Below are 10,398 nucleotides of genomic sequence, written 5' to 3'. Positions count from 1 at the left end.
AAAAGGCTTGTATGGACAAAATCCTAATTAGAATGCATCCAGACTTTCTCAAGAAATGCTAACTTCCCAGACATTAGATAAGGGACATTCTAAGGTCTTGCCCAGCAAAGCAATCTCAACAAGTTATCTTGTGACTTTGTTTCAAATAAGGTTTGGGATGACCTCCAGGGTCACCTCAAGGATAAGAAAGCTATTACTTGTAAGATGGCTGTTATCGTGTCAAGCTTTATATATTCCCAACAGATGAATCTGGGTGGCATTGTCCCTGCTCTTTCTGCAGCCTTAATTGTTTTGCGTGGAACACACCTGTATAGCACCAACCTCTTAGGTAAGTTGAGCTCTTTGTTTACCCAAAGGCTGACGGTTGGAAAGGGCAAGGAATAATCTAGTGCCTGGCATTGACTATGCCAAACTGTGACCTTGACAGTGAGGAGAGAGGCAAGAGAAGCACAAAAACAACAGAACAACTGGGACTTCATCTTTAAGCCTTTAGTGAGGCTGGTTGCCCTGAACATAAGCCCAGTCTTAATTGGCCAAATCTCCAATCTTTTAGTCATCAGATAGAAGGTGTTGCATATTTGTATATATTCAGTTTAATAAGACTGTGCTCTTTTGAAAATTGCTATCTCAAATGACTTAAATAAATGTTTTGACATTTAAAGAGCTAAAGTTCAGTTCAGTTGAATACCACATGGCCTGAGAAAAAGATAATTACCATATACTGTAGCAGTGTTACAAATGCTATCCACAGTGTGCAAAACTTTTTAAAGTTTTCTATTCTCGTTTTATTTGAAAGATATATGGTGTGTGTGTGTGTGTGTGTACAGTTGGGGGATGATAGAGAAAAATCCCTCATCTGATGATTCCCTCCCCGAATGTCCATAACAATCAGGAATGGGCAAGGCTAGAGCCTAGAGCCCAGAAATAGATCTGGGCCTCCCATGTGGGTAGCAGGGTTCCAAACTTGAGCCATCATTTGCTGCCTCCAAAGATGTACATCGGCAGGAAACTGCAAGGAAAGCAGAGGAGCCAAGACTGGCACCAACCACTACGATGTGAGATGTGGATGCTCCAAGAGGTGACCTAGTTGATGTGCCAAATGGCCCCCAAACCTTTTTCTTGTCCAGAAAATAACTGTTGGCTTTTCCACATCTCTAAATCACACACGCCCTTTATTCAGCATTATTTTTCTTAGTCCTTTAGAGGCAAACCATGGGTAAACAACAACAAAAAAGTCCAAAATAAAGGTTACATTTGGTTAATTAAGATAGGATTAAGTTTAAAACCATTGAAATATTTTCTTCAGAATTTACTGTTTATACAAAATGATTTAACAAAACCTCCCCGGTTCTATTTTTGGCTAGATACTAACTAATTATCACTATACTTATATGAGAACTAAGCTTTGCCACTTCCTAAGTAAGAGTTATTAAAATGAAAATCTAAGAAATGAAAAGGAGGGGGGCACATTCACACACTAGCCACTTACTAAAGCAGTGTTTCTCAAGGGCAGGGAATAAAATCCTATGTGGGGATGACAGGCTGATAGGAGGCATTTTCAGCTGGAACACACTGAAATTTTCAAAGTACACTGACCAGGGAACACCCTTTTTTGCCTCCCTGTGACTCCCTAAACAAGAACCATAAGATAAACTGGAATCGGCAGTAAGAGGACATTGCCAGGAAATGTCCATTTTGAAACACAGTATTTCATAGTTAATAAAACATCAGCCAAAGGGAACTACATTTCTGATTGGTGATTCAGATTTGTGTCTCGTTTACCCTCTGATTCACCTGCTTGAAATGGGCTTCTCCAGTGGTTTTCAGCTGGAAGGAGAAGGGTTGGAAGAAGATGAATCCCTACAGCTTTATTCCTCCATAATTGTTATTGAATAGCAAATTCCTAGCATACTAGTCCACGAAGCATGGCTTTAATGTTGTACAAGCATCGCTTACTATATGGTCACACATATAACATGATATCGGTATTTTTACTCTTCTTTAAAAATGGAATCTAAAGCTCAGAAAGCTAACAGACCTAAGGCCACACAGCATGCTGGATGGCAGCATAGGGACAAAAAAGTTTGTCTCTACAAAATAATTACTGTTCATCAGAAAAAAACAGCTAAGCCTAAACTATTCTTTACTGAAATTTTTGTTGATAGTGGTAAAAAATTCCCATCAGCTTGTGAAAAGAAATTGTGTATCAATTAATATGTGAGGTACTGAGTGGAGGTATGCACTGGTTTATTCCCACCAGCTCAAAATCCTGAAAGATCATTGAAATGCATTCCATTATTGTTGCCCCATTCTGTGGCAGCACTATTATTATTATGGTTTATACAGGGGTAGAATGGATAGATAATTGGAAAATATTAATTTTATCTAATGAATTAACAACTTAGAAATTAGTTTTTCTTTTATAAGATGAAACTTACTAACATATTCATGCAGTATATGGCATTCATCATTGCTTATTCTTCATCTCATATTGATTTCCATTTAGTTGTAATCATATTTTATTTGAGAAATATTTATTGTGTACTGCTATGGGTGAGGCATTACTGGAGCTGATTGGATTCCTATAGGAAGAAAACCCAGCCTCTGCTTTGAATCATTTGCATCCTCATGGAAGTAGAATAAAAAGTAAAATGGTTAAGTGCAGGGAACTGGACACATGCTCTACATGCCTTCATTAAGAAGGTGTTGTATTTGAATTATAAATTTAACTGGCACATTGAGGTAATTTTCAAATACATTAGGTAAACAGAACATTTTAATTAACTAGAAAATTTATTTCTCTTCTGGCAGTGTTGAGTAAAAAGGGATCAAAGTAAATATTATGATGTGCTCTCTTATTTATTCATATTTTGTGCAGGAAATTTTCTATGGTAATTATCGTTGAGTATGCTTAAACTCTCTTTAGAGTTTTGGGGGCTGGTAATGTGGCGTAGTAGGTTAGGCTGCCACCTGTGAGGCTGGCAACCCATATGGCTGCTAGTTGGAGTCCCAGCTGCTCCACTTCTAATCCAGTTCCCTGCTAAGGAGCCTGGGAGACCAGCAAATGATGGGCCAAATTCTTGGGCCCCTGCACCTACATGGGAGATCTGGAAGAAGAACCTAGCTTTGGCTTGATTGAACCCCAGCCGTTGTGACCATTTGGAGAGTGAACCAGTAACTGGAAGATTTTTCTCTCTTTCTCTCCTTCCCTAACTCTGACTTTCAAATAAAATAAATAAAATCTTTCTTAAAAACAGGATTTTCATCCACTAAGATGGGTGAAATGTCATAAAAGTAGATTTATTAAATCAGGAGTCTATTTTTGGAAATGCTAGGTTCATGATGAAATGCTTAGCTTAGATGGGTTGTCTAGTAATCAATTCAATTAATGAGTTTGATGTCTTTGAGGAACTCTGGGTTAGTGAAACAAAGTTAGAACATTATTTTAAAATCATAGAGTAAGTATATACAGAGCAGAGAAGATATGGGAAGAAAAAAGTAGAGGTACGAGGACTAAGTAAGTATCAATGGTCAGGATTCACGAGAGAGGGAGAGGAACTGGAAAAGAACATTGAGAAGGAGATCCAGGGGGCAGAAAGCAAGCCCACAAATGGCAAGCTGAAAGAAAAGTGGTGGAATCCTTTAAGCATAGAGGGAGTGGTTAATCATATCAATTTCTGGTGTTTGCTTGAGTAATATGAGTTTTGACCAGTGGATTCATGAGTAACTTGTGTAAGAAGGATTTTAGTGCAGTGAGGTGAAGCTCAAACTGGGACGAATTCAAGAGGGAATGGGAAATGAGAAACTTTAGCAGAGAAAATAACCAACACTTTTGGGTCCTGTATGTTCTTCCATTAAGGCTTCAATGATTATAGTAAGAATGATTTTAGTGGATTTACACTAAAGTGTAACAAAAGCAGACATTTTAGAAATGGGAACAGACCAGATGGGTACTGTCTACTCATTTGGAGATCCATTTTAATTCCATTGAGCTCAGTTATGACTCTGTAGTAATGAGTCTTAAAATACACATTTCATGAAAATCGTATCAAGGTGAAAATATGTTTTACATATATTTTATATGATGGAAACCTATTGTGATGTTTCTTTACAATCTAGTTATAGCACATTTTATAATTCCTTATAATACAACAATAATCTGAGAGGCCGTGTAGCTTAATAGTGGTTAAAGCATAACAATGCAGGAGTTCAAATCTCAGCTCAGCTTTTGTGGGCTCTGTGACCTTGATTAGATGTGAACCTAAGGTTTCTCATTGGTAAATGCAGAAAACAATACTGTCAACCTCATGGTGTGGTCTCAGAGGTTGAATGAATTAATACAGTAATATATTGACAAACAAATCAGGAAAGTGGTATGTAAGAAATGATATATGATTGTAATTACCATTAATCAGTAAGTTTTAAAGAATGATTCCTGACAAGTAGGTAAGGTTCCACAAGATTTGAAATAGAAGTGAACTGATTTCAGTGTTGTGTTTAACATATTTAAGTGTTATATTCTGAATATAAATCCCTTTTTTCCTTTTGATTATAGAACCATCTTCACAGCTAGAGATTACATTTACCATTTTCAGTGTAATTAAGTACAATTATTTTTTTTCTCTGCTATGTGACTAAATTCTTGAATAAGAGATATGAGCAAAGCCTTTCCATTAAAATAACAGGACAGATGCATTCCTCTTTATTTTTATGGTCCCTTTTCAGGAATTGAATATGAAATACCATGCTGATGATCAGCCTGGACCAGGCTGAGAAAACCATTATTTTAAGACAGGGAAATAGTTAGAAATGCTTTTTTTTAGTTCTCACCCTTGAATCAGAAATTCCAGGGCTGTTCCCATCAATCTGTTTTGACTTGCTTCTGATGAACATGAAGTTTGGGAATCAATTTCTTAGGGAACCACAGAAGAGCAAGGTAAAAGTTCCCTGAGTGTCTGGGTGACCTTTTGTAGACTGCCCATTCATTCATTTTTGTTGTTAAGGGTTTATTTACTTATTGAAAGAGTTACAGAGAAGGAGAGAGAGGGAGAGACAGAGACATCATCTATCTGCTGGTTCACTCCCCAGATGGTTGCAACGGCTGGGCCAGGACAAAGCCAGGAGCTTCTTCCTGGTCTCCCACATGGGTAGCAGGGACCCAAGCACTTGGGCCATCTTCTGCGGCTTTTCCCAGGTTTATCTAACTGGGAGCTGAATCAGAAATGGAGCTGCCATGAACTGGCACCCATATGGATGCCAGCATTGCAGGCAGTAGCTTTATGTTGATCAATGAATTTCTATTTTCTTTGAGCTACTGGATTTTTGCACTTTTTTTTCAGCATTTAGCAGCACTCTAAAGCCATAGTGTACCTTTTCGCTTCTCAGTTTATAACCAGATATCTTTAATGGGGAAAAAAAAAATTCCTCAAAGAGCTACTAATAACCAAACACTCTTTACAGAGGAAAGGGAAAAATTGACTGGCTTTCAATTTGCTGCACCTATTATGTGCAGCAAATTGAAATCAAAAACACCGATTATACATACTCACATACAGACTCACATTCCATGTAATTTTTTCAGTCACAAAAAAACCCTTCTTAGAAATAATTAGTAATTCAGAGGTAAATCACAATCAGAATGATACTCACTTAAACGTAAATGATTTTGCAATTCATCATATTCTAAAACGAAAAGTCACATTCTTATTTATTTGCTAGCATGCAATTTAAAATTACAATAAATATTTCATAAGATCATATTATGCTTCAGAAACTGCAAAGGGAAGTAGAAAAACAAAGATGATTAAGAGATAAAAACTGCCCTAAATTAGCTTACAGTCTCATGAGATAATAGCAGTTGTTTTGCTAGAAGCACATTAGGAGTTACTTGGTTCACAATAACTGCCTTAACCCATTTTTTTAAACACTGTATTGCATATATTTAAGGCATGCAGCATAATCTTATGGGATCCATATTGAGAGTAAAATGGTTACTATAGTGAAGTAATTTAAAATATCCTTCATCTCACATAGTTACCTATTTGGGTATGTGTTTTTTTTGTCTGTGTGTTTGTGTGTGTGTGTGACAAGTAGTTAATATCTACTCATTTGGAAGGAATTTCAGATACAGTGCAGCTTAATTACCTGTAGTCTTAACGTTGTACATTGGATCTCTAAATTTGTTCATTTTGTGTATCTGCTACTTTGTATCTTCTGACCTATATCTACCCACTTCTTCCTCACCCCCTCCTACCCTTTGTAACTTCTATTTTATTCTATCATTCTATATATTTGGGTTTTTAAAAACCCATATGTAAGTGAGATCATGTAATAGTTTTCTTTCTGTTTGGCTCATTTAGCACAATGTCCTCCGGTTCTATCCATGTTGTGGTACATGGCAGGATCTCCTTTTTTGTAAGGTTGAGTAGCATTCCATAAACAGGAATTGTTGGGTTGTATGGTAGTACACTAATGCTACATTTTTACATAATTATTTCTTTATCTTACAGTTAATGTTGATTAAATTGTTTATTGATATTATTTACATGTTATAAAATATCTTCATTTTCAGCATAAATTTCTTTGCTGAAAGTGATGTATAAGGATGTGGGGTAAAAAGTATAAAGCAATTAAGGGATTTTGGAGAGTAATAGTTCTCTGAATCCTGACTGTGATGTTTACTATGTGGTCTCCGACAAGTTAAGCTCTCCAAAGTTTAGTTTTCTTATCTCTAAGGTGGTGACAATAGCACCTACTTGGTCGATTCTTTGATTTTTGTGAGAACTAAATTCATTCTGCCAAATTCCTTGAACCTATTGCTTTTTCTTGATGCCTACATTTCTTGATACTTACTTACTCCTGGGTCTCATCCTGTTGCTAACACTGAAATTCTCATTACCAAGGTCACTCTGCCATCTAGGTTGAAAGACAATGAACATATTTCTGTTATTTGTCATATTTGAACTTTATAAAACAGTATTACCAAAGTCAGACTGGTGTCAAGGTTTTTAGAAAAAATGGACATATTTCAGCCTTTATGGTGTTGAAACATTCTGTAGTAATAAGCAATATACTCCTTTGTCTAGAGGTTTGTATGTGTGTATATGTGATCGTGTGTGTGTGTGATCATTCTCTTCTGTTTTTCAAGATCCTTGATTATGTCTTCTGAGTCTTCTGTCAGCAACTTCTCCTCCTCTCTCTGCCATTAAATGATTATGACTTTGTTTTTCCTAATTAAGTAGTGTGCACGTGTGCTTATGTACTCCTGTGCCACCACACATATTCTCTCTCCAACATGTTATCTCTCAGTTGATTCCGGCAACAGATAGGATTTGTATCCCATGCCACATGCATGTATGACACATGATGTCATGCAGATATGGAAACATTTTTGGGCATCTCTTGTTAAGATACTACCTTTTCTGCTTTAGGGCTTTCTTCAGAGATGTGAGGCAATGCCCACCCTGAATCAGGCCAACTGAATTAGTTTGGTTGAGTTCCTTGACTGTGTTGGTTGTTGTCCCTTTCTGTTGCACGTGGTGGTGACTCTTCTCTGCTTTCTAATTCCCGAAAATTCTTTGAATTTCAGCTTAATTGTTTTGTCCCCAGGAAGTTATTCCTTGACCACATTACTGTGTACTCCCACATTATAGGACCTTTCATAGCTGTCATCCCATGTTACATTGTTTGTTTCATGCCAGAACAAGAACTCTGTGAGGAGAATGCTGATGCACACTCTGAATCTCAGTTCGCTATAAAGCAACCTTCCACCAAGCACTGTTGAACGGTAATGGAGTTTTTAGTTTGAATTGAATTAAAATAGAAAGGAGTAAGATCAGGTTTAATAGCTGCAACGGTACCTTTTGCTTCTTATTTTCTGATGAAATTTTCAAAAACAAATCATACTTCAAAGAAAATTATGAAAGAATAAAGTAGAGAGACATTGATGTTTACAAAAGGAAGCAAGCCAACTGGATGTGTGAGCATATATGGGCTGAAGGGTTTTGCTAGGGTATTGCCACAGAGCAACAACTCTCTCTTTTAAATGAAAAACTAATTTTGAATTTATGAAACACTATTTTTCTTTTAATCACTAGCCTTGTTCCATTGCCTTTTATGTGAACAAATAGTTTCCTATAACTTAATGATTGAGGGGATTCTTGTATTAAACTCCCTGGAGTAACATGACACTTGTGATAGCAGTTACCTAGGAAGTCAGGGAGAACAGAGGAAGAAAGCAGGGTCTTTGTATCACTGAGGGTTTTCTGTAACCATGGTTTCACGTTTGCAGATTCACCCAAGAGTGGGTAGAATATACGAGGATAAAATTACGTCTGTACTGACATGTGCTGACACATTTCTTATCATTATTCTCTCCACAATATAGTGTAACAATTATTTACATAGCAATTACATTATGTTAGGTATTGTAAGTAATATGGAAATGAACTAAAGCATACAGGAGGATATTTGTGGGTTATATTAAAATATTACCCCATTTTATTTAAAGAATTTAGTGCCCATGGATTTTGGTATCCATGGGGGTCCTAGAACCAATCCCTCATGGAAACAAAGTGAAAGCTCTATTTAAAATTCTGTGAGTCTAATTTAACTTCATAAGTATTTTTTTTTTCTCTACTAGAAGCAGTTTTTCCAGCTAGAGCAATGCTTAATGAAAACTGTGCCTTGGGCAAATTGTTTTGGGGATTTGGACACTGCAGCAACTAGCTGAGATAAAAGGACACTGAGTAGAACATTTGTTTCCCCCTGACTTATAATGAGTGGATAGTCATGGTAAATAATATTCATTTTATTGAACCAACTATCTATTCCATCTAACGTGTTATATTAATTGCTGGTGATACCTTGGATTTGATACAATAACATCATAGAGTAAAAAGCATTTCCATTTCAATTTTTGAAGGTTATTAGCTTGCTTAAACCTCATTTATACACCTTACATTCTTCAAAATAGCATTTAATTTCTTATTAATGATATATTGGCATTGAAAATGACCCAAGGGAGTATGAACACAAGTGACTTTGATCCTGAAAATCAGTTGAAGAAGCACACCTTAGGTATGACAAGTAATTGTCAGGAAAAAAGCATGTAAGAGAGACTGCCGGAAAGGCAGGAGTGACCAAAGGGCTTCTAAATATTAATACGCACCACAAGAAATGTTGTGGAATGGATATAAAAATGTCCATAACTATTTTTAAGTGTCTCTGGAAATGGGATTAGAGAAAGGGGGTAGTGGTGGTCGGGTATAATAAGGTCAAAAGAAGACTCATGTGGATGATCTGGTGGAAAAGATAAGAAAGATAGAAGGAAGGAAATGGGTGAAGAAATGTTTTCACTAGGGAATGTGTGGTATATGTGAGGGGCCTGATCATTAATATGGTGGGGATAGTCCATTCACTGCCGAAGAGGAAGACCGAGCAGAGAGCTCAGGGCTATTGGGGTGCTAGTTGTAGTGGGAGTTTACAGAAAGCCTCTTCTGGTCCTTTGAATTTTTAGTAAGTGAGAAGAGAAAAAGTAAGTGCTGGAAAGCAAGAGATAAAATGTAATTTAGCTGAGAGGGGAGAGTAAAAATAAAGTTGAAAAATATAGAAATTATTTAAAAAAAAAGTAAAACGCATGCACATGCCCACACACATATTTACATGTAAAGAGAATATTGAAATTTAAAAATTAAGTGAAAATACCAGGTGCCAAATGATACATGGATTACTATGGCATTTAGGTAATTTTAAAGGACTCATCCATGTTTACAGGTAAATGTACACAAAGCAAAAATAAAATATGAAACAGAAGTATAAAAGCCAAAATGTTAGTTTTTTTTTTTTTTTTTTTTTTTTTTTGACAGGCAGAGTAGACAGTGAGAGAAAGAGACAGAGAGAAAGGTATTCCTTTGCCGTTGGTTCACCCTCCAATGGCCGCCGCGGCCAGCGCGCTGCGGCGGGCGTACCGTGCTGATCCGATGGCAGGAGCCAGGTGCTTCTCCTGGTCTCCCATGGGGTGCAGGGCCCAAGCACTTGGGCCATCCTCCACTGCACTCCCTGGCCACAGCAGAGAGCTGGCCTGGAAGAGGGGCAACCGGGACAGAATCCGGCGCCCCGACCGGGACTAGAACCCGGTGTGCCGTCGCCGCAAGGCGGAGGATTAGCCTAGTGAGCCACGGCGCCGGCCAGCTTTTTTTTTTTTTTTTTTTTTTTTTTTTTTAAAAAAAGTCTTTTAGCGGTCTGGTGTTGTGGCATACCAGGTTAAGTCACCACTGTGAGGCCATTATCTCATAACACAGTACCAGTTTGAGTCCTGGCTACTATACTTCCCATGTAACTTCCAGCTAACGTGCCTAGGAAGGCAGCGGATGATGGCCCATGTACCTGGACCTTGGT

At 37.4% G+C, this 10,398-nt stretch overlaps 1 pseudogene; it reads left to right on the top strand.

Annotated features, from left to right (window-relative positions):
* Nucleotides 1–204: 204 nt before the first annotated feature.
* LOC149128049 (U3 small nucleolar RNA-associated protein 18 homolog) overlaps nt 205–10,398 on the top strand; it is a 159,548-nt pseudogene continuing 149,354 nt past the window's right edge.

This window comes from Oryctolagus cuniculus, chromosome 2, assembly GCF_051225735.1.
Source record: "Oryctolagus cuniculus isolate XC-2025 breed Fujian yellow rabbit chromosome 2, ASM5122573v1, whole genome shotgun sequence".
Lineage (NCBI taxonomy): Eukaryota > Metazoa > Chordata > Mammalia > Lagomorpha > Leporidae > Oryctolagus > Oryctolagus cuniculus.
This window is presented reverse-complemented; position numbering and strand designations above follow the sequence as displayed.